The sequence below is a fragment of the Heteronotia binoei genome, chromosome 10 (assembly GCF_032191835.1).
Source record: "Heteronotia binoei isolate CCM8104 ecotype False Entrance Well chromosome 10, APGP_CSIRO_Hbin_v1, whole genome shotgun sequence".
In the NCBI taxonomy this organism is placed as follows: Eukaryota; Metazoa; Chordata; class Lepidosauria; order Squamata; family Gekkonidae; genus Heteronotia; species Heteronotia binoei.
The window spans coordinates 64,057,529-64,082,164 of NC_083232.1; the positions used below are offsets into that span (position 1 = coordinate 64,057,529).

The 24,636-nt window shown below is 43.5% G+C and overlaps 1 protein-coding gene across 1 annotated transcript in view; it reads right to left on the reverse strand.

The window, feature by feature from the left end:
* The window catches only part of THRB (thyroid hormone receptor beta), a 259,087-nt gene extending 235,332 nt beyond the window's left edge, over positions 1-23,755 (reverse strand). Inside the window, exon 1 of the mRNA XM_060248793.1 lies at positions 23,647-23,755. The gene's annotated coding sequence lies outside the window, so the exon portion shown is untranslated. The remainder of the gene's footprint in view (positions 1-23,646) is intronic.
* Positions 23,756-24,636: the final 881 nt, after the last annotated feature.

A 24,636-nucleotide genomic window follows, 5' to 3' on the forward strand; every position in this document is an offset into this window, starting at 1 on the left:
AACCCATCAAAGCAAAAGATCTTGCAGTTCAGTATCTTAAATTTTGCAAAACTGCTCCTTAGATCCTAATGATTCAGAATTATGGGGTATGTGTGGGACACTGATCATGGTACTGAAGGCTGCAATGTGATATGGCAGCTACAGCATAGAAACAAACCTAAAATGGACTGAATCAGTGGGCCTCGGGGCAAATATTCACTTTAGACTTCCCACTCCATTAATGAGGAAACCATGTGGAACCATTTCTTTCCAATAAATGTTGTGAGGACTAATAGAATCAAACCAATAAATAACACATTTATCGCTCCAACTGGGGGGGGCTTGAATATATCAGCAGCTATATAACATAATACAGATTACCAAAGATTTAGGGGAACTGGGAATTTTTAATTTATGTATTACTTTTCAGTATACGAATTCCTTTATAGTTCTTATATCCATTGATCTGTACAACAACTTCACTAGAACAGAGACATCAGACCTAGAGTAAAATCAGCTATTAACCTTTATGGCTGAGTAGGGATTTGAATCCATTTATTTCATTTCCAAACCAATGTCCAATACTGCCACCAAATCCTATCCCCAAATCTTGAGAATTCAGTTTGGTAAGCTTATCATGTGGTGAAATGCTCATATACATCACACATTGCAAGATATGAGAAAAATGGCAGTCCTGGCTTCAGGTATTCAGTATATTTGAAAATTCTTTGCCTGTCCCAGTCCTTTTAGCTACCGACCCATGTAGCTAAACATTTAGCTACCATACCGACTCCTTTCTATGAACCTATTTTCATCAGAACAGTCCGCATGGATAAATGATCAATCATCCATCTAGTTCCACACCCTATTTCTCTGCAGTGGCCAATCAGATAGCCCACAATCAGGGTATATTCACTGTCTCTAAACAGGGAAATGCCATTTAACCATTATGGCAATTAGCCATTGATGGACTTATCCACTATTATATTTTTTATAATCCTCTTTTAAACTTGCCTGCACTGGTGACCCTTACCACATCCTGTAAGTTAAGTGGGTGTTGTTTGAAGCACTTCCTTTTGTCTGTCCTCAGGGCCTTTTTTGTAGCAGGAACTCCTTTGCATATTAGGCCACACACCCCTGATATAGCCAATCCTCCAAGAACTTACAGGGCTCTTAGTACAGGGCCTACTGTAAGCTCCTGGAAGATTGGCTACATTGGGGTATGTGGCCTAATATGCAAAGGAGTTCCTGCTACAAAAAAAGCCCTGCCTGTATCTACTGCCATCAATTTAGATGCTGAAAAGTGCCAGTATCTTGGGAGAGAGAAAAAGTCCTCCATACCATCTATAATTTTATAACCCTCTGTAACACTCTCCCTTAATAGGATTTTTAAAAATGAAGAATTACAAATCCTTTAATTTTTCTTCAAGTTCCTGCAATTTTCATTACTTTTCCCACACACCCTTTTTAAGATGGGAAGACCAGACCTATATACAGTATTAAAAATGCAGCCACAAAGCAAATCTATACAAAAGAATTACAGAAATAAAATAGCCAGAATCAATTTCTTTATGACTTGTCACCAATAAAAACGTAACCCATCTCCTCATCAACATGGTGAATGCAATGCTTTGGCATTTTGCTTGATGTCAATTTGGACAATGCATAATGACTATGTTTGCAGGTTAGCAAGAAATGTTTTATTAAAGGACCAGTGCCTGAAATTCTAGCCATTATAGCCCAGGTTAAGGCAGGTACACATGAGAAATTTTCTCCAAATTAGACATCTGGCAGAAATAGCCATAGAATAAATGGACTGCAGTCAAAAAGGGCAAAACAAAGTGGGAGCTGATGATCTTCCAGATGTTAGTGGAAAAGGCCACCACACCACAAAAACCAAGAGTGAAACTGGCTCTCAGTGACTATAAGCTAGTAGACTCCAAAAGCTGCACAAACTATGGAGACTCAGCTACATTTTCCCCATCATTTTCCCCAGCCTATATTTGAGAAGGCTTATTGCCAGGAAGTTGACAGCCCAATCTCAAAAGCTTCTAACCACAGGATCAGACCTACCCTGAGGAATCTTGTTTTGCTATGGTCCATTAAATATTTTCTTTGTGACTCGATAAAGGACACAGTGTCTGATTCCGTCAGACATGTTTGAACAGTGAGTGAATTTCTTAAAGAGTGTGTAACGCACATTTAGCACAATATATTACACCCCCAACTCTCTCCCATGCACCTCCCTTCCTGGGCATCAGTTCTGAAACCAAATTATCCAGCTCTAGGGCCATACCTCAACCTATGACACTGTTCCAGTAACTATTGATGTTACGTTCCTCTTCACAGAATATGAATACCAAAACCCACCACCTACCACTCCTGTTCCTCTAATTTTAATATATGGATTATTGGGGGGAACACAGAACTAAAGGGGGATGTTCATATTTACCTTGGTGGGTTGAAAAGTGATAAGATGGGGGAAGGAGAATAGTGCTCTGGAGGAATTTAGAAAAAGAAGACAAATAAAAGGCTCTGAAGTTATCTTGGCATGCTTACTTAATTCATTGTAGCTCATAATTTTGCCATTTTCCTGTGAGGGCTTTCAGTGCTGCTCCTCCTTACAGATGCAACCTCTACCTAAAGTATCATGCAATTTACCCTAAACTGATGGGCAAGAGTTGCAAGTGTCAGCAGGAGGAGCCACAGAACAGAGGCAACTCTGCCATTGCTGGTACAGATGAAGCAGACCCCAGAATGAATAAAACTGGCAAAAAAAAAAAAAGCAGCAAGCAATAGTGGATTGAATGAGAGGGGACTGATTCACATTTGGTCCAGTGATTTTGGAAGCAACTTAAAAAGTAAATTTAATGTTATTTAACAATACTCCTTCATAGGGAACTGCTAATCTGTGAAAGGGTTCAAGAATTTCTTACACTAAAATACTAATAAGGAAAGGCTGGTTTCCCAATCCAAGTGACCATAGCTTGCAACACATAACTGAAAAGGGGTGGAGATGGTGTCCTGAGGTGGAGACAGTAACTTCCAAGAAGAATGTCTCATTTTCTTAGAAATCAGCAAAAGCTATGTCCATCTTATCAGCAGAAAGCTATTTTGAACTGATCAGCTGCATGCTTGGACTCGTACAAGAATCAAAAATCTTCCCATTGTTAAATTGTTTACAGCATTCATGATTAATATTTCAAAGATTAATAGTGTTTCTTGTATTGGGAATTTATAAATAATTCCTTCTTAGAAATTAATACAAGATTGCGAGCTTCTCCCATCCCCTTAATGATTCTTATAATTCTAACCTATCTCCTTAAAAACTGTATTTCATCTTCTGATTATTTATGCTTATTTACTACGGGATATTATCTACTTACTTACTTCATAAACACTCTGCTTTTCTCCCTAGTAGGGCCCCAAACCTCTTTACATCATTTTACTCTCCTTCATTTTGTCCTCACAACAACCTGGTGAGGTAGGTTAGGCTGAGAGGGTGTGGCTAGCTAGCTCAAGGTTGCCCAGCCAGCTTCACAGCAGAGCAGGGATTCGAACCGGAATCCCAGATTCCAGTCTGACACTCTAACCACTAGATAACAGCGCACATATTCAAGGGGTCCGTCTTCCAAGATGGTGCAACTCACCAAGAGCCTAACAGCACGATCCTAATACACCCTCCTAAACCCTCTGAGCTGAATAGGCTTAGAAGAGAGTGGCTCGCACTTCAAAACACCCAGAGGGGCGTTCTTCTCACTCGCTGGGCATGGCCACAAAGTGCCACGGAAGAGCCCTGCCAAACCCGGCCCTGCACCCTCTCCCAAGAAGCGCCGCTCTCCAGCCAGCGAATCCGTTTCCCGCGAGTTGCTGCGAACATCTTCCTCCAGAATCCCTTGTCACAGAACTTACTCATCATCATGGAAACTTCCACTGGCTCCGTGCATCGCGCCCGCAAACTATGCCAGAGACATTTTTAAAAACACAGAGATTTTTGTCAACAACTGAGCACACTGCGAGGAGTCAGTAAGCCTTTTTTTTTTTTTTTAAATGTATCTTTAAATTTAAAAAAACCCAAAGCCCCATGATGAAATATCCCTTTCCAACACATGCTAGACTGGAAAACTCCCCTTCACTGCTTGGAGGGGGAAAAACTAAACGCACACGAAGAAAATCGACTGCTTTTTCCCACCCCTCTCCAACAACCAAGGCTGAAGCACAGATAATAAACGCTATCCTTGGTGCTCCCCGCGCCCCCCCCCCCTTAATACACTGCGTGGAAAATGTTGCTGTGGTTTTTTTTTAAAAAAAAAAACCCTCTGCCGTCCTTACGCCTCCCTTAAACACCCTCAGGACGATTATTATGCATTTCAGACGATCGAAGCCAACCAGGTTCTAAAAATACCCCGCCTCCGAGCATCTGCCACAGCTGCCTCCTTCGCGGACCGAGTCCAGCTGGGAGCTCATCTCCTCCTCGGGTCGGCGCATCCCCACGACATATCCAGGTCCCCCCCCCCACACACACACACACACGCGCCCCCGCCGGGTTGGCAACGCGCGCACTCACCGCCAACAGCCGCGCGGCTGGGCTCGAGGGCTGCCTCCGCCTCCTCCTCCTCCTCGGGTCAGCGCCACCGGGGCGAGAGGCAAGGGCGCCCAGGGAAGCCCTTCCTTCCCCCCTTCTCCGCCTGCCGGCCAACACCTGAGTCGCCGCCGGGGCCACTTCCCAGGCCGGGTTGTCTGTCTGGGCGCTGCTGACCTGATTTCCCCTCGCGCCCCACCGGGAGCCGGCGGCGCAGCGGCAGCAACACCCGCCCTACGAGCGCTCGAGGCGCGGGGGGGGGGGGAGAGCACGCAAAGGAGAGTCCGGCTCAGCCCGCGGGGCCCCCGGCACACCCGCCTGCCGGCGAGGACCTCACCTGAGCAACGAGACAGGCAGCCCAGCACCTGGGCTGCGCTCAGCGTCGCGCGCCTCTGCCTCGCTCGGTGCCCATCTCCTTCCTTCCCCGGCGGCAGCGAAGCTCTTAGCAAAACACAGCCCAGCGAGCCAGGAGTGACATTCAAATCTGCAGCGCGCCTGGGAATTGCTCTCTACTCCGCGATGGTTTTGGCACTTTCGAGCTTGGAGCCGCCTCCCACAGCCAGTGGGGATGGTTAGCGTAGCACAGGTACAGGAAACAAGCTAGCCCACCTCGCTAGGCGTTCTCCCTGCTCAAGCCTGGCGTCGGGACCTAGGCAGCCACTTGCCAAATTCTCCCAAGGCAAAACTCACTTTGTGGTCTTGCTAGATCAGCACTTCCGCAACTCTCCCAGGAAAATTGGGCTGCTGTCCAGTTTCCAGGGGAAAGGTGGTTCTTTTTTTTTCTCGCTCTCTCTCCTCCTTTTCCCTTTGTGCTACAATAGGAGGAATCCTCCAGTCTACAGGTTATGAGCCAAGAGGGCAGACCAAAACAAAGACGCTTAAATTCTAGCTTTGTTCTTTATTCACTCTTAGATTTTGAGACAGGCATTGTCCAGAATACTTGAACTTGTTGGGAAGGGGGAACTTAATCCTAGACCATACAGCCCAGATAAAACCTACTGCATATTGTCACAATCTTTTTAAAGGTGCCAAGCCGAGAGAGAGAGAGAAAGCATTGTTATAAATCATTTTTAAATCAGGGACTTGAACAAAATAATATAAAGTAAAGATATGAAAAAAATGCAAATACAATGAAAAAACTGAAACAGTAATAACTTATTTTAATTTGGAGGCACTATTTCAAACATACATCTTTCCTTGATTTTACAGATTTGTTTCCAAAAATTGTATTTTGCTGCTGAAATAATAAATTGTTTTAAATCGGTGGTGGGGAACTTTTTTTCTGCCAAGGCCATATGAATATTTATAACATAAGAACATAAGAGAAGCCATGTTAGATCAGGCCAATGGCCCATCCAGTCCAACATTCTGTGTCACACAGCGGCCAAATATATATACACACACACACACTGGGGCTAATAGCCACTGATGGACCTCTGCTCCATATTTTTATCTAAACCCCTCTTGAAGCTGGCTATGCTTGTGGCCGCCACCACCTCCTGGGGCAGTGAATTCCACATGTTAATCACCCTTTGGGTGAAGAAGTACTTCCTTTTATCCATTTTAACCTGTCTGCTCAGCAATTTCATCGAATGCCCATGAGTTCTTGTATTGTGAGAAAGGGAGAAAAGTACTTCTTTCTCTACTTTCTCCATCCCATTCATTATCTTGTAAACCTCTAATGTCAGCCCGCAGTCGACGTTTCTCCAAGCTAAAGAGCCCCAAGCGTTTCAACCTTTCTTCATAGGGAAAGTGTTCCATCCCTTTAATCATTCTAGTTGCCCTTTTCTGCACTTTCTCCAATGCTATAATATCCTTTTTGAGGTGCGGTGACCAGAACTGCACACAGTACTCCAAATGAGACCGCACCATCGATTTATACAGGGGCATTATGATACTGGCTGATTTGTTTTCAATTCCCTTCCTAATAATTCCCAGCATGGCGTTGACCTTTTTTATTGCAAACGCACACTGTCTTGACATTTTCAGTGAATTATCTACCACCATCATTCACGGGCCATAAAAATTATCAACTTAAAAAACAGTGCTCCACTGAGGGAGAATGATTCAGGCCAGCAAAATTAATGCAAATAATTGTTTTTCTATTTGAAGTCATGTGGGGAGAGCCCAGGCCTGTAGCCAGGATTTCAAATGTTAGGGGGGGCATTTAAATTATTCTGGGGGCACTTTAATTTAATTCTTTCTGGGCACTGATGCTCAGTCTGTCTGACCTCTTCCACACTGTCCTTTGCAGCAACAAGGCACAGATGGGGCTTCCTTACTTTCCAAAGGGCCATCTCCCCCCCCCCCTTTCCGGTCTCTGGACAGGGAGGACCAACCTCTCAGAATCTGCCCACCTGCCTCCCAGGCAGCAGCAGAGGCAGTAGGAAGGGAAGACTGTGGGTCAGAGGCCCTGAGTCAGGGGGACTCACCAGTAAGTCAGGGGGCAGGGCCCCCACAGGCCCCCCTGTAGCTACAGGTCTGGGAGAGCCTAATCTGGCACATGCACACATGCAGCCCGCTGTCCAAAGCAAATGCATAGGTCCAGGGCTTTTTTGTAGAAAAAGCCCAACAGGACTCAGTAGCATATTAGATAATACACTCATTAGCATATTAGGCCACACCATCTGGGATAATCAAGTGCAAACTGAGCTGTGACAGTAACTTTTTCAGGCCCTGCAGCAATTCTGGCTGGCCAGCCAGGCCCGAGGAGGCTGCCACACAATACATCTGGGCCCTGTGATCCTAGCCAGGCCCTGGGGAGGCTGTTGCACAATGCGGCTGGGCCCCACGATCCTCGCTGGCCAGCCAGGCCCCAGGGAGGCTGCCACATGGCAGTCTATGTATCTGTCCAGCAATCCCCGAGGGCCACACCAAGTGACCTCAAGGGCCATATACAGCCCTTGGTGCAGAGGTTCCCCACCCGTTTTAAATGTTCTACCAAGTCTCGTGTAAATATTCAAAGTATTTCTTCAGAGGTTATAGGCAGCTTTATAACTAGTTTTATTGCCACCTATTTCAAAAGAGAAAAGTGACATCAAACGTAAATGAGAAGGTACCTGTCCAGTTTTTACTTTGGTACAAAGAAACATGCCATCTCTTAAACATGACAGGTAGGCTATTAATAGCAATTTTGTCAAGTTTTCAGAGTGCCACAATACAAATGTAGCTGAATTACCTTATGATGTTCCATAAGACAAACTAGTTTCGCTGAATTATTAGTAGGTTCTGTGTTATTAATTCCAGGGAACTAGCTGTGTTAGTCAGCAGAAGCAACATAAAAAAAGATGTCCTGTGGTATTTTAAAGGCTAACAAAAAAACAGCATAAACATTCATAAGTCAGAGCTCATATCAATGGACTTCTGCGATGAGACCTACATTATTCTAGTACTCAGACTGCAGAAAGTCTAAGGCCTAGTTCACACAAGGGTATGCGAGTGCATCCTCTTCCATCATGCCTATATAATCTTTAACATGAACTGGGGTTGACGTGCTCAAATCCCATTTAGCCGTGAAGTTCACTGGGTGACTGTTGCAATGCATGATCACTGGATTATGTAACTTCTCTCAGCAGCATCAGGAACCCCTTTGAAATGTATGTCCAATGCCTGCATAATAGAAAACTTCACACATTATTTTTTTAATGACAAAGGAATTACTCTTTGGGCTTCAAAAAGCCTGGGACTGGTAACATGTGAAAACACAACTGAAAAATGAATTATGGCTTCCCAGCATTGAACAGGATGTACATATGAAATACAAATAATCACCACTTTGTGACAAAATAGGAATATTCAGTGCAGCAGAAACAATACATATCCCCACCTGAATACACCCTGCCTAAACATGAAACAGTGTCAACATTTCAATACAGATGAACTTCACACTTTTCCAGTGGGGACATAAGGAATATCTAACAGGTGAGGTTTGAAGGATTCCTAAACTGTGCACTTTCACACACACTAGATAACACATTTTCAATCCACTTTCAATGTAGTTTGCAACTGAATTTTACTGTGTAAAATGGTAAAACTCACTTACAAAAGTTGCTGGATTGAAACAGCATTATTTAGTGTGTGTAAAAGTGCCCTATAATGTATCTAATTCCAAACTGGTTCATGGAACGAAGATTAATAGATCAGCAAAACAGAACTAGGGACAAATAAAGGTGATGGTCTTATAAAGCTGAAGGAAGACCACAGTTTGCAGAAAAATCTGAAATCTAAAATTCCCCAAAACAACAAAAACGATGCCTGTAGTTCCAAGAAAAGAATGTCCACTGAAACTAGGTTGTGAGGGCTCAGGGCCATCATGGGGGTTGCTAAGCCACCACATTAATATTACTCAGCATTCCAAGCCTTGGTATCTGTAAAGCAGAGAAGAAGGAGAAGGAGAAGACATTGGATTTATATTCCGCCATCTACCCCAAATCTCAGAGTCTCAGAGTGGCTCACAATCTCCTTTATCTTCCTCCCCTACAACAGACACCCTGTGAGGTGGGTGGGACTGAGAGGGCTCTTGCAGCAGCTGCCCTTTCAAGGACAACCTCTTCCAGAGCTATGGCTGACTCAAGGCCATTCCAGCAGATGCAAGTGGAGGAATGGGGAATCAAACCCGGTTCTCCCAGATAAGAGTCCGCGCACTTAACCACTACACCAAACTGGCTCTCTCAAGGGGATGAGTAGACTTGGAAGCCAAAACAGACCAGGAAAAGGTTTAGCCCCGTCAACTGTCATTTCCCCTGATAGAGGAAAACCTGCTGGGAACAAGCCTGGTGGCAACCGCTGAAAACTCACCACTCAACCAACTCAGCCTGCTGGTGGCCGCCATGCAACTCAGCTAGACTTTTCCAAGGGAGAGGTTGCCAGGGGAAGAAAGGAGGAAATGCTGAAGGGGGAGGGGGGATATAAAGGTATATTGGCTGATGGATAAGAAAGAAAGAAATAAGTAGGAAAAGCAGAGAGTGGATGGGGATTGCCAGAGAAGGAAACGAAGAAACAGTGGGGTAGGGGAATACAGTGAAAAATGAGATGCCCTCCGTAAATCCTTTTGGGTGCCCAAATTATCATAATTTAAATTCAGTTGACAATGAGAAGCTGAACTAACAACAGCAACAGAACATTCTACTTACCGTACCTATAAAACAGGACCTAGTTCTCTAACAGATCATTAATTTGCATCTAGTTTCTGGGCTGGATCCAACCAGAGTTTCCACTGGTGAAAAAGGAAAGAAGGGTCCCCCTTTGACCACACACAAAGGCTATGCTGTGGACTGGTGGGGGAAAGCCAGGTGGGACAAGGGCTCTTGTAAGGAGGGGAACCAAGATAGAAAGAAAAAGCTTGTCCAATTCAATCAATATGTTTTCCTTTCTTTTCTTTTTACCAACAAACAAGAATGTTTTGAGCCTCAAAACTGAAGGCTTTAGTTATGCAAGAAAGAATAGGTAGAAAGAGACTACAGCATTTAGTCAAAACCTATGAAAAAGGACAAGCCATCTTAAAAACCCTGTTGGTTAATATTCAAGCATGCAAATATTTTTTGGATAGAGAAATTATATGCAGTATCTATCAACCAGTTTTTAAATTGTCCATCTTATTTAATCTTACATCAATTTTATGAAGAGAACACTCTCTAATTCAATAGGTGTGGGATAATTTGTATTAGGACCACAGATACCAGATATCACCATGGTACATCACCTAACACAAATCTTGGATTTGAACCCAAACCTAACATTCTGTCAGCTGGACTACGTCAGGTCCCATTAGAAAAGGATGTTTTTAAATATATCAGGAAGATAAACTGCAGGAGCAAAATAAAATATCCAGTGTAGTCTTTATGACGATGAAAGTTGAGCAAAGGAAAGCTTTGGATATGCTTGTTAGGTATAAAAGCAGTGACTAATCTCAAAGAACTACAGGAATCTTAAACTGGTTCTGCAATTCACATCATTTAATGTCGATGATTGAATTAAAATATAAATTGAGGATCTCTCCTTCTGCCAAGAATGAGTCATCTACAAATAAAATGAAACCAGGAGAAGAAAAAATCTCTCATCAACATGTATGTGGGCGAGTCTTTCAAAAACTTCTGATGAACATACTTTTAGATGGCTATGCTAAACGGGCAAATCAGTATGAGATGAACAGCTAGTATAATCTCATTGAATTGGACTCCCAGCAAAGCAAACATATTTTTGACTTTACAACAACAGAACAAGCCCTCTGACAGTCAGAAGAAAAACTGTATATTAATTCTGAAGGCCTTTTCCTTCCATAAGACTACATCAAAGAAAATGAAATCCAAAAATGTAAAACGTTAAGTGACTCATTCATACAAAAGGAAGACAACAGTGAGTTAATCCCTTCATGGAGGATTAGCAAAAGACATGAGTTACCATTGTCCTTAACTTACCCTGTCACTTGTTTGGAGTTGCTCATTGGTGAATATAACACAGAAATAGGATGAATACACACTATTTTGAAATCACCAAAAAGAAGACACATGAAGAGTATCGTAAACAGGGAAACCAAGTCACAGAGTCTTGTTTTCACTTTATTAAGTGTTCACCTGTAGTGGTGTCAGTTCCTTCCTGGTACATTAATCCAATTAACTGTTATAACAAATTATAGTCTTCAATTTCAGCAACAGAAAGACTACAGTTATTGATCATCCTCCAAACTCAGCAAAGATTTTAGTCACATGATTGCTGTTGTTTTACCAACAATACCCAAGCTCACAACCAGCAACACAATTTTTTTTTAAAAAGCCTCTAGAGCCAGCATGGTGTAGTGATTAGAATGCCATTCTAGAATCTGGAAGACTAAGGTCTGAATCACCTCTGCCATGGAGGCTTCTTTGGTGACACTTAGATTGTCAGCTTTACCTACCTTGCTGTGAGGATCAAATGGAGCAAAGGAAAACATTGCAAGGCTCCTTGGGTTCTCATTGGGAAGAAAAGTGATGTATAAACAAAGTAAATAAATAATTAACTACCATACTATATTTCCAACCTCTTATGTTGTCTTCTCTGCTTCAGGCAGCATAAAGGACACTTGTCTTTTGCCATGAAGCATGTAGGTCTGACACTAAAACATTTTCTGATGAGCCATGCTAATGTGTACATTCTCTTGAGATCACCAGAATGGGAAAGTTACCAGAATTCCATGTAGACATCTCTAGCCACTGTATTCAGTGCCGGATTAAACCCTGTGGAGGCCCCTAGGCAGACAAAATCTTGGGCGGGCCCTTGCAAATTATCTCAGAGTTGGAGCACCCACCCTGCCACCCACGGTCCCTGCTGCAGCTTTCAGGCACCATTTCAAAAGCCCCTTTGACAAAGCCGTGAGGGAGAGGCAGAGAGAGAGGCAGACTTGGCGATGCCGCCAGCAGGAGCCACACCAGGCAAACTGGGTAAAGAGCGGCTCAGTTGATGGCTGTGTGTGCAGGCTGTGAGGGCTGCAAGCAGGGGGAAAGCGGGGGAGGGGGAGCCGGCCTGGGGCCCCTAAAGGCATGGGGGCCAATAGGCCAGTGCCTACTTGGCCAAATTGTCAATTCGGCCCTGACTGTATTCTCTCAGTCACAGAGACCAGAAGCTAAAAGTTAGCCAGTTACTCAGTGATTCCAAGCCCATCTGTGTGAAAAGTAAATATCTTCTCAAGCAATAAGGCGTTTGACATTTTTAAGCTACTGCCACCAGTTGTAGGACTTGTTTAAGATAACTAACTTTATTAGCAGCCTGCAAGAGATCTAACAGTACAATCTCCAGCACAGATTTAAAAACTACGCTTGCCAGCCCCCAGGTTCAGGCACTGGATCCCCACGTTTTGCAGGCTCCTTCCCATGGTTAGCCAGCTGGCTGATGGGGGGAAGCCCCAACCCAACAGTCAAGATCTCTGCAGGTTTAGAGGAAACTCTGTGTTTTGGAATGTCTGTATGCCTTTACATTTCACAGGATGTGAAAGCTGCACAGGGGGAGGTGAGCAAACAGAACCACATGACTCTTCCCAGTGAGCGTGTCAGAGAACGACAGCACAGTTCCTGTTTGTTTTGCATTCCTTTCAGAAGTCGTTTGTATAGTAATATGGAGAGTAAAGAGTTAACTAGAACCTGATTATGAGATGGAGGAAAACTCCACCCCCTAGACTGCTATCTACTTTTATTTTTCTGTATTAGTCTGAAGAAATTGGTTGAAATGCAGCAGACTGTTAAATTCAGCAACTCCCATGATTAAAGCAGTTTACCATTGCCCCAGTGAGATCACAAAAGCGTACTTGCAAACTGGCTGCTTTGTATGTGTGTGTATTCATTTTCAGTTAGTGGAGGTGCAGTTGCTAGAGAACCCTTTGAAGGCAAAAAAGAGGACAAGGAAATAAAGACTATTAAGGAGAACTGCTCTGCTGTATTTATTTATTTTAGGGAATGGGAAAGTCTCCAGGCTCCACCCCCAAAGTCCTCAGGTATTTCCTGAGTTGGATCTGGAACCCTATTAAAAACTGTTCAGTAACTTCCTTCAAAGGAGAACAACCACTAGAGACAATATAGAACCTAGCTAAGCACTAAGATGTGAAACTGCACCACCTATTGGTGGAGGTGTTACGTATACAACCATTATATATCAACCCTTCCTTTTATTGTGGCACTCAGGCAGCATTGTGGGTTCTGAGAGTTCTTCCCATCTGTGCACTGATCAGATAAATGCCAGCTGAACTTCAGGCAAGATTGCTGTAATATAATATTAGCAATCTGTACTTACCCATATTCAGGGCATTTTTTGTAGCAGGAACTCCTTTGCATATTAGGCCACACACCCCTGATGTAGCCAATACTCCAAGAGCTTACAGGGCTCATAGTACATGTAAGCTCCAGGAGGACTGGATACACCAGGGATGTGTGACTTAATATGCAGAGGTGTTCCTGCTACAAAAAAAGCCCTGCCCATACTTACTTCACAGAGTATCAGGTCAATTAAACAACTATTTCTACAAATCAGGATCTGTTGGCATCAGTATAAAGAAAAGCAAGGTTACAATGTTTGATGTTTCTTTTTGAAAATCCTACAAACTGAGATGCAAACCTTTGGTGTTTACACAGTTTGAGAGTTTGCATCCAGTCCCTTTTCTAACTGGAGAGTTAATGTCAACAGCACTAACTTCAGCATAAAGCTACAACAGTTCATGTAGCACACTGCATCAATTTAATTATATTTCTAATTGTATTGGTTAAGGAAAGGGGAAACAGCTCAGTGGTACAGCATTTGCTTTAACATGCAAAATGTCCCAGGTTCAATCTTCAGTAACTTAATTTAAAAATATCAGGAAGTAGGTGATGTGAAAGACCCGAGACCCTGGAGACTTCATGCCAATCAGAGCAGACAATTCTGACCTAAAATAGACCAATGATCTTGCAAGACAGTTTCATGTGTTCCAGCAATAAGGTATCATTCTGAAGCCTTGCTCTTTTCCTCCTTTCTGCTATACCTTCTAGAATTGGCAGGAACACAGTTGCTGGCACAGCAGGTTACCGCTTCAATTAATGCACCACCTGCCCTGAATAAGTGGGTCATGCCAACTTGGGTGGCATTGTTATATCACTTGTGGATAACAGTGCTGTTCACATAGCTATGAATCCATGTTTGCCTTAAACTGTTTCACATAGATTTTCTTACAGTATACTAAATTCCATTAATTACTTATATAACTCTTCAATACATTCCTATAACAAATTTTTTGGAAGATAACATATCTGATATTACAATGGATATCTTTGGCATCTTCTACTATAACTGTTACAGAAGCTCTATCAAGCTTCTGTTCCTGCTTTGTCACATGTTGTGGATCAGTTTATTACAAGAGCTAGCCAAACTAAAAATAGCCAAGACAATGTTGCTTTTTACATTCCTTACTATGCCATCTTAGTTTTCTTTCAAGAATAAAGCAAGATGAATAGATAAGAAAACACAGCAGAAAAACATAGTTTATTTTTAAAATGAGGGAAAACACAACCCAAAGCCACAGTCTCATTGTTTATCACCTCCAATTTCAACAAAAAAGTTAACAATTTTACAAAACTGCATGAAACAGCAAAGAATTCACCAACACATGCATGGGATGCATAAGGCAAAAAAGAAATTACTCTATAGTCCTCAGACCAAAACAGACAGAAAATCTATTTTAGAAAACAATTTTCTAAAAACGCTCACCATGAAACCATCAATGCTGAAAGAACACAATGGTTTCTGCACTCTGTGACTGCATCCACACAAGCTCAAATTGCAGCCAACATTTCAATCATAATAATTTCCATACCTTCTTCAACTGTAGAACACAACCTCGATAATACTATTCAGGGATCATTCTCATGTTGGGTTGCCAGCTGGGGGCAGGAGATCTCCTGGTTTGGAGGCCCTCCCCACTGCTTCAAGGGTATCAGAAATGGGGGGGCAGGTTTGAATGTCTGCTGGGCACTCCATTATACCCTACGGAGACTGGTCTCATAGGGTATAATGGCAAATTGATCAGTGGGCATCTGGGGCCCTGGGGGGCTGTTTCTTTGAGGCAGGGACACCATATTTTCAGTATAGCACCTGGTGTCTCTCCTCAACACGTCCCTCAAGTTTCAAAAACATTTGACCAAGGGATCCAATTCCATGAGCCCCTAAAGAAGGTATCCCCATTCTCTATTACTTCCAAGGAAAGGAGAGCATTTAAAAGGAACATAGTCCCTTAAAATTCAACAGCCAGAACTCCCTTTGGAGTTCAGTTGTGCTTGTCATAACCTTGCTCCTCACTCCACTCCTTATGTCTCTAGATATCTTCTGAGCTGGACCTGACAACCCTATTCTCATGCCCCAGCTCTGCTTAAGGTTACTAACCTCCAAGTGGGACCTGGAGTTCTGGAATTACAACTCTGGATTACAGAGATCAGTTCCTCTGGAAGAAATGAAGGCTTTAGAGGGAAGATGCTCTTGCATCACATCCCTGCTGAACTCTCCACTTTCCCCAAACTCCACCCTTCCCAGGCAGCATCCCCAAATTACCAGGAATCTCTCAAACCAGAGTTCACAAGCTCTGTTCTCCTGCCATTGTAAATCTGCACCTAGCTTTTGACAGAGACAACTATTTCAGGGGGGGAGGGAATCAGTATTCTAGACATTTCACATATGTGATGCTTCCAGGGGTGGAATTCTAGCAGTAGTTCATTTGCATATTAGGCCACATCCTTCCTGATGTAGCCAATCCTCCAAGAGCTTACAAAAAGGCCTTGTAAGCTATTGGAGGATTGGCTAGATCAGGGGTGTGTGGCCTAATATGCAAAGGAGATCCTGCTAGACCCCTGGATGCTTCTATTATTCCAAGAGAGTGGTGATGTACAGGAGGTGGCAGAGGGAGATGGTCAAAGGTTTAGCTGGCAACTGTGGAGCTTCCTCAAAAGCCAATGATATTTGTCTCCATCAAACTGTCATAGCAAAATGGCAAATGGTTGCCTAAGTGCAATAAAATGATTACTAAAATGACATGTTTACCTTCTGAACTTAAGGTGAAAATGTTTTCCCCAAACAGAAGGCTTACCATTAATTAAAGAACTCACTTCCTCATGCAGAACTAAGTACATTCTCTGAACCCACTTCCTCACACAGAACTAAGTACGTTTTCTGAACAAAACTGCATTCTATGATGCTTTTATAATATTTCTGCTTCAAAATCCTCTTTTCAAAATGCTAATTGATCCCCTCAATGAGCTTTATTAATCCTTGATGGAAAACTGGCAACATCAATTAGGGCATGCTTTGGCAACCTTCTAAAATATCCAATTAGGTAAAAATGTCCAATCAAGAAAGCGCTTGAAAGAAATGAGGGCAGGGCCTTTAATCCTATAAACTTCAGTGCATTTAGAAGCAGGCTAAATTCGACAGGGAGGAAAAGTAAAATAACCAAGGCTAAGCAGAGTTACACAGTGAAGGGGTGTGCTGACATCTGAACTATACAGAACAATGTATCACAAGTTTACCATTCCTATAACAAAACCAAGCAATCCCCATTCCACCTGCTTGTCTTTGTTTGCCTCCTGGTGAACAGATTTATTTACTTCACAAAATTTGTATCCCACCTTCCTGCCTTCGCAAGGGCCACCAAGACAGCAGATGATGGCCAAATACAATCACATCCAAATCTTCCTATCATATTGGCTGGGTCCATTTCCCATGTATTCATTATCCTATCAGAAGACTGATTTTTGTACACTGAAATCAGACATCCCCATCTCTCCCCTCCATTAATAAAGATAACCTGTTTCCAAATTGACAGGTGATCTCTTACATCTCAGCATGGGTGGGGTAAGCAAGCAGAGTCACATGGCTCTTCCTACAGAGCGTGTGAACCATGTGAGAAAGGAATTGAAGCCAGTACAGTCCCTCTGTTCATTTTGCATTTACATTCAGAAACCATATATATAGTAAAATGGAGTTAACTAGAACCTGATTATGGGATGGAGGATAACTTCACCCTCCAGGCTGCTCTGCTTTCATTTCAAGAAGTTGGTTAAAATACAGCATATGGTTACATTCAGAAACTCCTGTAAGTATACTGCCCCAGTGAGATCACAAAAGTGTGTGCTTGTAAACCATTTGTTTAGGCAGTTGTGTGTGTGTGTTTATTTTCAGTTAGTGGAGGTGCAGTTGCTGGGAAACTGGTTCAGTCCATGTGGTGCCTGATTCAAGTACCACAGTTCCTAAGAAACACAGCAGCACTTGTAGGGAATTACTATAAACATGGCATTAATGCCTTAATCGTTCATGCATATTAGATTTTTAAATACACAAACAATGATATAATCTCCTTCTGTAAATCTCTTTCCATTTGCAAAGGCTTCAAAGTATTCTAGTTGAGCAAACATCAACCACAAGAAAGCAGAATTTGAAATATAACAGTATTCTCTGCAAGTAGCTCTAGCCTCCTGGTCTACTACTATAATTTGCATTCAGTTGCTGTTTAATTTAGAAACCATTCCTTCTGAAATATAATGAAGCCCTCATCAGTCTCCAAGTGAGTCCCACACTGTCACTGATGCTATTGCACACCTTTCTCTTTCTTCTATGCTTTCTTGCCTAGTTGGCATGTGGTCATTTAACTAATTTTTCTCCTGCCACAGCCTTAGTAAATTTTGGCAGGCTTTCAAGCCTACAGTGACTGAAATGTTATTGTATGACAAAATCACTGAAGACAGGCAAAGCCACTGAAACACTACTAACAGGTGAAACATTCACAGCTCTATAGGAGAACATTCCAGTTCACTGGGACACTGTTGTTGACATGAATGTCATCATTCTTCAACAAAGGAACGTCAAAGGGAGACTGCATGTGAAATTTCTGAATCCCAATTTAAATCAGTTAGTTTAAATGTATAAATCACATATTGGACATTGCACCTTTACCTTTTTTTTTACTTGTAGGGTTTGCAAGGCAAGAGACATTAGAGTGGTTTGCCTCTTGGTCCATTGCCTCTTATCCCTTGATTGTCTCCCATCCACATACTAACCAGGGCTGACCCTGCTTAGCTTTTAAGATCTGACAAGACTGCACTAGCCTGAGCTATCCAGGTTAGTGCTCTTGCTCATTACAGGTGTTAAATTACTCATCACAACTAGGTAGACCAGAATACAATGGTTATGTGTGGTCAGTAAGCTTATCAAATATATTTTAAATTTTTGCATAGAAATGTCATATATTTAATGGCTGTTTTATGCTATGTTCCACATTCTCTCCCCCCAAACACATACACCTGTGAGTTTTTGTATCTGAATAGTAAAGTTTCAGTCGAGGCATCTGATAAAGTTTGTATATTAGTTCATTTGTTATCTGAAATCTACGCCAATGCAAGCCTCTGATGAGGCAGCATAAAAACCTCCTAAATTCATGAATAAATAAGTGGGCCCTTGCCTGCAGACATTTATGATATAATAAATCTGTCAATATTTAAGGTGCCACACACACCCCTTTTTTTTTTGCTGCAACAGAATTAAACTGGGCTTGCTTTCTATAGTCTCTGGAGCTGGCCTAGACATGCATAGCCCTTGAACTGAAGGTGACTTGCCAGCTATGTACTGTGGCTTGGATGGTGTGCGATAAAGCCCCTGGTCTTGAAGCAAAACCAGGAGAGTATAAAGCTCCGGCAAAACGCCATACATGATTGCCACGGCATGTACAGCCTGTGGATTGTACAGGCCTACTCCAAGGTAATAAGTTTCTAAACTTATTATGGCAATGGACCAAGAGTACTTTTATTGGAGTTGCCAACTTTTGTCATTTACTGTAAATGTAATGTGATCATTCTCTAGAACATTTACACTGCGGTTTGAGACAAAAATGTCTGACTACTGAACTTCAATGCTCTTTCCTGATTTCCTGGCAGCTTGCTGTGAAAACCTGAATAACACCTTAATACGCCAGTTCTTTCAAACAACAATAAAAAGTATTTTCATTCACAAATGTCTTATATCAGTATCCCACATAAAAGGTACATTATATAAAACAGTAGTCTCTCTAGAAGTAGCAATTTACCCTTCAAACACAGAGGTGTTAGTGATAGGCTTCACAATAATGGTTGCACAGTTGGTAATGAAGCAGAAAGCTCAGAAAGACAAAGGACCTCGGTGAACCCTCTACAACTGTCAAAGATCTAGAATGATGTCACAATTGTATCTTTATATAGTTACGGCTGCTCACATCCTGTTGTTAACCAAAAATAAAAATTTTGTACCAAGGAAATTTACATTCTGCACACTGAAAAATGCATACAAATTAACAGAACATATTCTTTTTTGCTGAGTGTGTAGGCTATGGTCTGAATCCACTATTTAGCATATGAAAAATGTTTACTGTGGTGATAGGAAAAGAGATATAGGATGGGCTCTGTTAATTTATGGAGTAAAATAGAAACCTGGAAGGAGTAATGAAGCAATGAACACCTCTGCAGACATTGCCCTCATATTTTAAAATGTATCTCCACAAACATAAATGTAATTCACAGTTACAAAGTGAACTACTACCAAACCAACTATACAACACAATAAGAGTTTTATAGGAAGGAAGCCAGGAGAGCAAATGAGGAGGGGCAGGCAGACGTGCCATTGATAAAACTCAGCTGCTCAGGGCTTTTTTTGTAGAAAAAGCCCAGCAGGGAATCATTTGCATATTGAGCCACACCTGAAGTGACTTCACCCGTTCTGTAGGTTACTTTCTGCATATTGACACAGAACAGTACAGTGCCATTAGCTGCATTCCATGGATGTGCGTTCTCACACAGCCAAATGAGACCTTGTTTCATTCCCCACCACCAACATGGCCAGAGAGAGAGAGCCACCTGCAGTGGAGAGGTTAGTGGCAGGCTCAGCTTCTCCCAGCAGGGGGCACTTGTGAGTGGCTCCATGTCTCTAACTCTTCCCAAGCCTGTTGGAGACTGAAGGCAGCAGAAGATGGAGCGCATGGTCTGGGAGTGTGCGGCTGTCTAGTGCCTTTACTCTGCCTGAGGCATTTTTTTGAGCCTGAGCCCTGGCCAAGCCAGCTGGAACTGCATTCCTGTGCATCCTGCTCAAAAAAAGCTCTGAAGCTGCCTATGGTTGGGCTAGGGCCCTCTAATAAGTCAAACTAATGTTCCTTTATGCAAAGGTTCTTCCCCATCAATGTGGTGCAGCGGTTAGGAAGTGTTGGACTAAGCAAGCTTGAACCTCCACTCAGCCATTTAAAAAACTCACTAAGTACCATACCAAACCTTTAATGGCATAACAGTTGCGAATAAAAATACAACTCACTAGGTGATTAAGTAGGGTTGCTGAAAGGCCTCAAGAAAAAAAAGTCCTGTCCCTTTCATAAAAGCTTAGCATGTGAAAATAGGCAGCTTTACTGGGGGAAAGTAACATCACTCAATAAAGAGCATCCCATCAAATCTCTATTAAAAGCACAGGACATATTTTCTCAACCACCTTACTAACTAATCACTCACTTTCAGCCTGGCCTACTGTGGAGAAATGCCATTCTGGCTGGTCTTTAACTGGGAGTTGGCTAGGAGAAGACTGTGAACTGGAGGCAGACTTTGGCCTAGTCTCCTCCTCATCCCCCCCTCCCCTCCTGTCTGGAACCAGCAATTCTGAGGAGGCTTCCTTGAGAGAGGAAGCCTTTCAGGTCTATCTCCCATAACACTGCAGGACGTAAACCAGTTCCTGGGTGGGAACTGTATTTTATATAGGGGATTTGGGGTGGGAAGCCCTCAGTTTGCAACAATCCCAGAAAGGTACAGTTGGGGACTGCAGGTGGTAGAGCTTTTCTCCTTAGGCCAGAATGAGTGGCCATCTTAAAGGATATGAAAGACTATCCAACTGAAACTAAGTAATGTGCCTTCCCTGCATGTCATCCAGTTAGGGCAAGTCTTAAAACAGGAAGAGGAGGAGCGTTTTTTCCCCTACTTTGATTTGTTTCTTCCATTCACTTTTTGAAATGCCTGTAAATAGTCACAGACTGTAAATAAATACTTTGATTGTTAGTCTTGAGTCCCTCTGTACCACCTAGTTCCCCCCAACTGCTTGGAACACTAGAAGTGGGCTGGGGAATCTCTAGGGTGGAAAGAAGTGATACAACAGGTGGTTGCCAACTCTCCAGCGAAGCCCTAAAGATCCCTGGAAAGCCCTGAGACAGGTTACTAGTGAGTCCAGAGGGGGAGGTTAGGAGGCTGTCCTGCCTAACTGGTGCCCCAGACAGGGACAGTGGTGGCAGCGATACCCTGAGGCAGCAGAGTGGAACAGCTCAGGTCAGCATAGCAGGAAGGGGTGGGCAGGGCCAGGGCCAACTAGCAGACACGGGCCTGGTCCACCACACCTACCTTTAGGGTTCCTGGCAATTGGCAAGCGCTTGGCGGGTAGAAACATGGAGGACATACTATGGTGCATGTGCTAAGATGCCTTTTCTGGGAAAATGTGGAAGTGATATCTGGTAGCTCTAGGAACTGCGGAAACTCTATAGTTTTACCATAGTTTCCAGGGATGCCTAGAACTGCTTATCACTTCTTGGTTTTCCCTGGAAGTAACATTACAGCTTATGTGATGCCAACTTTTTTTAAAAAAACATTCTGTACCACCACTTAGAACAACAGTGGACAACGCTAGTTTCTGGCTGAAGGCCTCCCTCCATAGCAGTCGGTCTGGGCAACTCTACCTACTTTACAGGTTGAGAGTAAATTGGACAATGAAACCTCATACCTCTCAGCTCCTTGGATTAAAAGTAGAATTAACATGGGATAGATTATATTGAAAATATAGCCCTGTATTTTCTTTGTGCCTAAAAATATAAACTCAGGACGGTAACCTAGATTTCAACAGGAAGCAGTTATATTAAAAATTTCTGGAGTAAATAATGGAAAAAGTGAACACTTTTGACATCTTTATACTACCATTAACAAAATCTCAACCATCTTCAGTGGTTTGTTTGGGAAATTCCTGTGGTGGGGCAGGGCTATATAACTATTTGCAAGCCGGAGGAGGTAAATCACATCTCATGATTAAATAACAGCTGTTGGGAGGGGCAGACCCAGTTTTGTGGTCAATCAGTAAACACATAAGTGTTATCCCCTTTTAATTTCCCCACTATCTCCATCATCAGTTTAGTGGGCAAGTGTGAATACGGAACACAAACACAGAATGAAGCAGTCACTGTGCTTGCTGGCTGTCCAATGGAGGAGGGCTAGGGAAGGCCCCAAAGCATCATGGACGATGGCTGTCTGACTTGTCTGCTTGCATAGCTGGATAAAAGAAATGGGATGGCCTCAGGCAAAAGCTGCATCTTGCTTACTTTGCAGCAAGAGCAGCATATGAACACAGATCCCTGGCATCCACTCAGCATCAGGCTCAGATCCTAAATAAACTCAGAGGAGGAATCTCCTCATCAGCTGTTACATTTTTCCAAGGCTCTTGGGCCAACACTTCATGTCCCACATTTCAACTCCTTTATTTAGACTTTTAAACTTTTTCTTGCCTGCCTGCGTATAGACCAGATACTATACACCACAAGGACACACTGCTCTTGGAAGCACTGCAGCCAGGTGAACGGCCATCTCTCACTTGGAGCATGGCCTCTCCTACACAATTCCTACCATACAAAATTATACAGCAATCAACTTGTTTCCCTCCCACCCCCTTTAATGTGGTTTTCTACTCTCTGCTTTATCTTGAAGGGGCTTGACAGTGAAACAGCTTTAATTTGAATCTTGGGGAAAACCTCTTCCAAGACACATACACAAAACCACACCCTTACTTAATAACTACCGCTCCCAAAATCCTATTTGACAGTATACAAACTAGAGCAGCAATTCCATGCACACTACCAGTAGCCTGTAAATAAGGCTGCAGTCCTATCCGCAATTACTTGTCAGAATAGCGCTTAGCTTCTGAGAAAAGCCACATGTGATCGGTTTGTAAATCCTACTGAACTGCACAAGACTGAAGAGGGAAGTAGAATGTCTTCGAATCTCACAGCATACTCCAAAATAATAATCTGAAAAGGTTCCGCTTTTCTTTGGCCCATGAGGTTTGATATCCAACGCCTATTTGCTAGGGGTCTCAACGGAGGAATTAACTCATAGGTGGCTGCTTTTGAAGTCTACACAGTCACTCCGAATAGCTTGGTTAAACGTGATTAGGATCGCTATGCATGACTAATTTGCGCTAAATCATTTTGGCAAATACCAATTCCCCTCCTTTTTTTCCCTCTTCCTCCCTCTCGCTTTATTTTGCTCTTCATGCCCGCCAAAAGGCTTCCGCGCCATATATTTTTAATTAGCAACTCCATTTATATCCACCCGCCTTTCTCTGCAAGCCTCGGTGGTTGCCGCGTTACAGTCTCCTCGCGCCTTCCCCTCCCTCACCCTATCGCAAGCTCCCCTTCGCCTGCTTGCCCCGGCGCGGGTTTGTTGGCTGGCTTGTGAAGTAAGAGCGAAGCCCCCCCCCCCGCCCCCCGGCTCTCGCCGCCCCCCGGCTCTCGCCGCCCCCACCCCCAGCACGCCTCGCGAGAGGGGAATGCGAAAGGGGGACGGGCTTACCTGCCAAACACGGCTCGAGGAGACCAACGGGAGACAGCGAGGAGGCTGCGGCTTTTCCTAGGGCGAGAGGCGGCCTGTGTCCTGAAATGACCCGGCTGGCTGGCTGGCTGGCTGGGTGGGAGGGAGAGAGAGAGAGTAGCGCGGGAGGCAGGCAGGCGGGGAGGGGAAAAAAGCGAGCGACACAAATGGAGCAAGACTCCGGATTGTTTGGCAGAGCCCTGGCGGCGGCGCCCCCTCTCCCTAGTCACGCAATATTTGGCACCAGTTTGCACCTGACAAACTGCATGGGGGGAACTCGGATTTTACCCGCCGATACACGGGGAGGAGGGGGCGGGTCAGGGGCTAGTTACTGTGCGGTCCTAGCCGCTACTTCTTTCCTTTATTTCAATACATTTTTGTGCCGTCCTTTCTCCAAGGAGTTCAGGCTGGCTTGCCTGGTTCTTCCTTGCCTATTTTATCCCCACGACAGGGCGAGGAATTGAACCTGGGTCTCCCAGATCCTGAGCCAAGACTCACCACCCAGGGCATCTCAAAGATCAAGAGAAGCCCTGGCTGCTTGGATTTTTTGAGGTAGAGGGGCAGGGAGTTGGCATGGCTTCCAATGCCACCAGGGCCCATGGCAGCTTCCAACCTTGCGGCCACTGATGGAAGAGAATATTAATTCAGAGTGTTGTGCTAAGGGTGATGTGTTCCAGTAATGGGACACACATTTAAAGTTGTACAGTGGCTGTCTTCCTTCAATCCTGTCAGTGTATTTCTGTGACTGTATGTATATTCTCATTTGGAGATAAAATTAAAATTCTAAATTTGAGGTAGGGTTACCACCTCTAGGTGGCACCTGGAGATCTGCCGCTATTACACTTGATTTCCAGATGACCAAGATCAGATCCCCTGGAGAAAATGGCTGCTTTAGCCGGTGGCCTCAATAGGATTATACCCTGCTGAGGTCCCTGTTTTTCCCAAACCCTGCCCTCCTCAGGCTCGACCCCC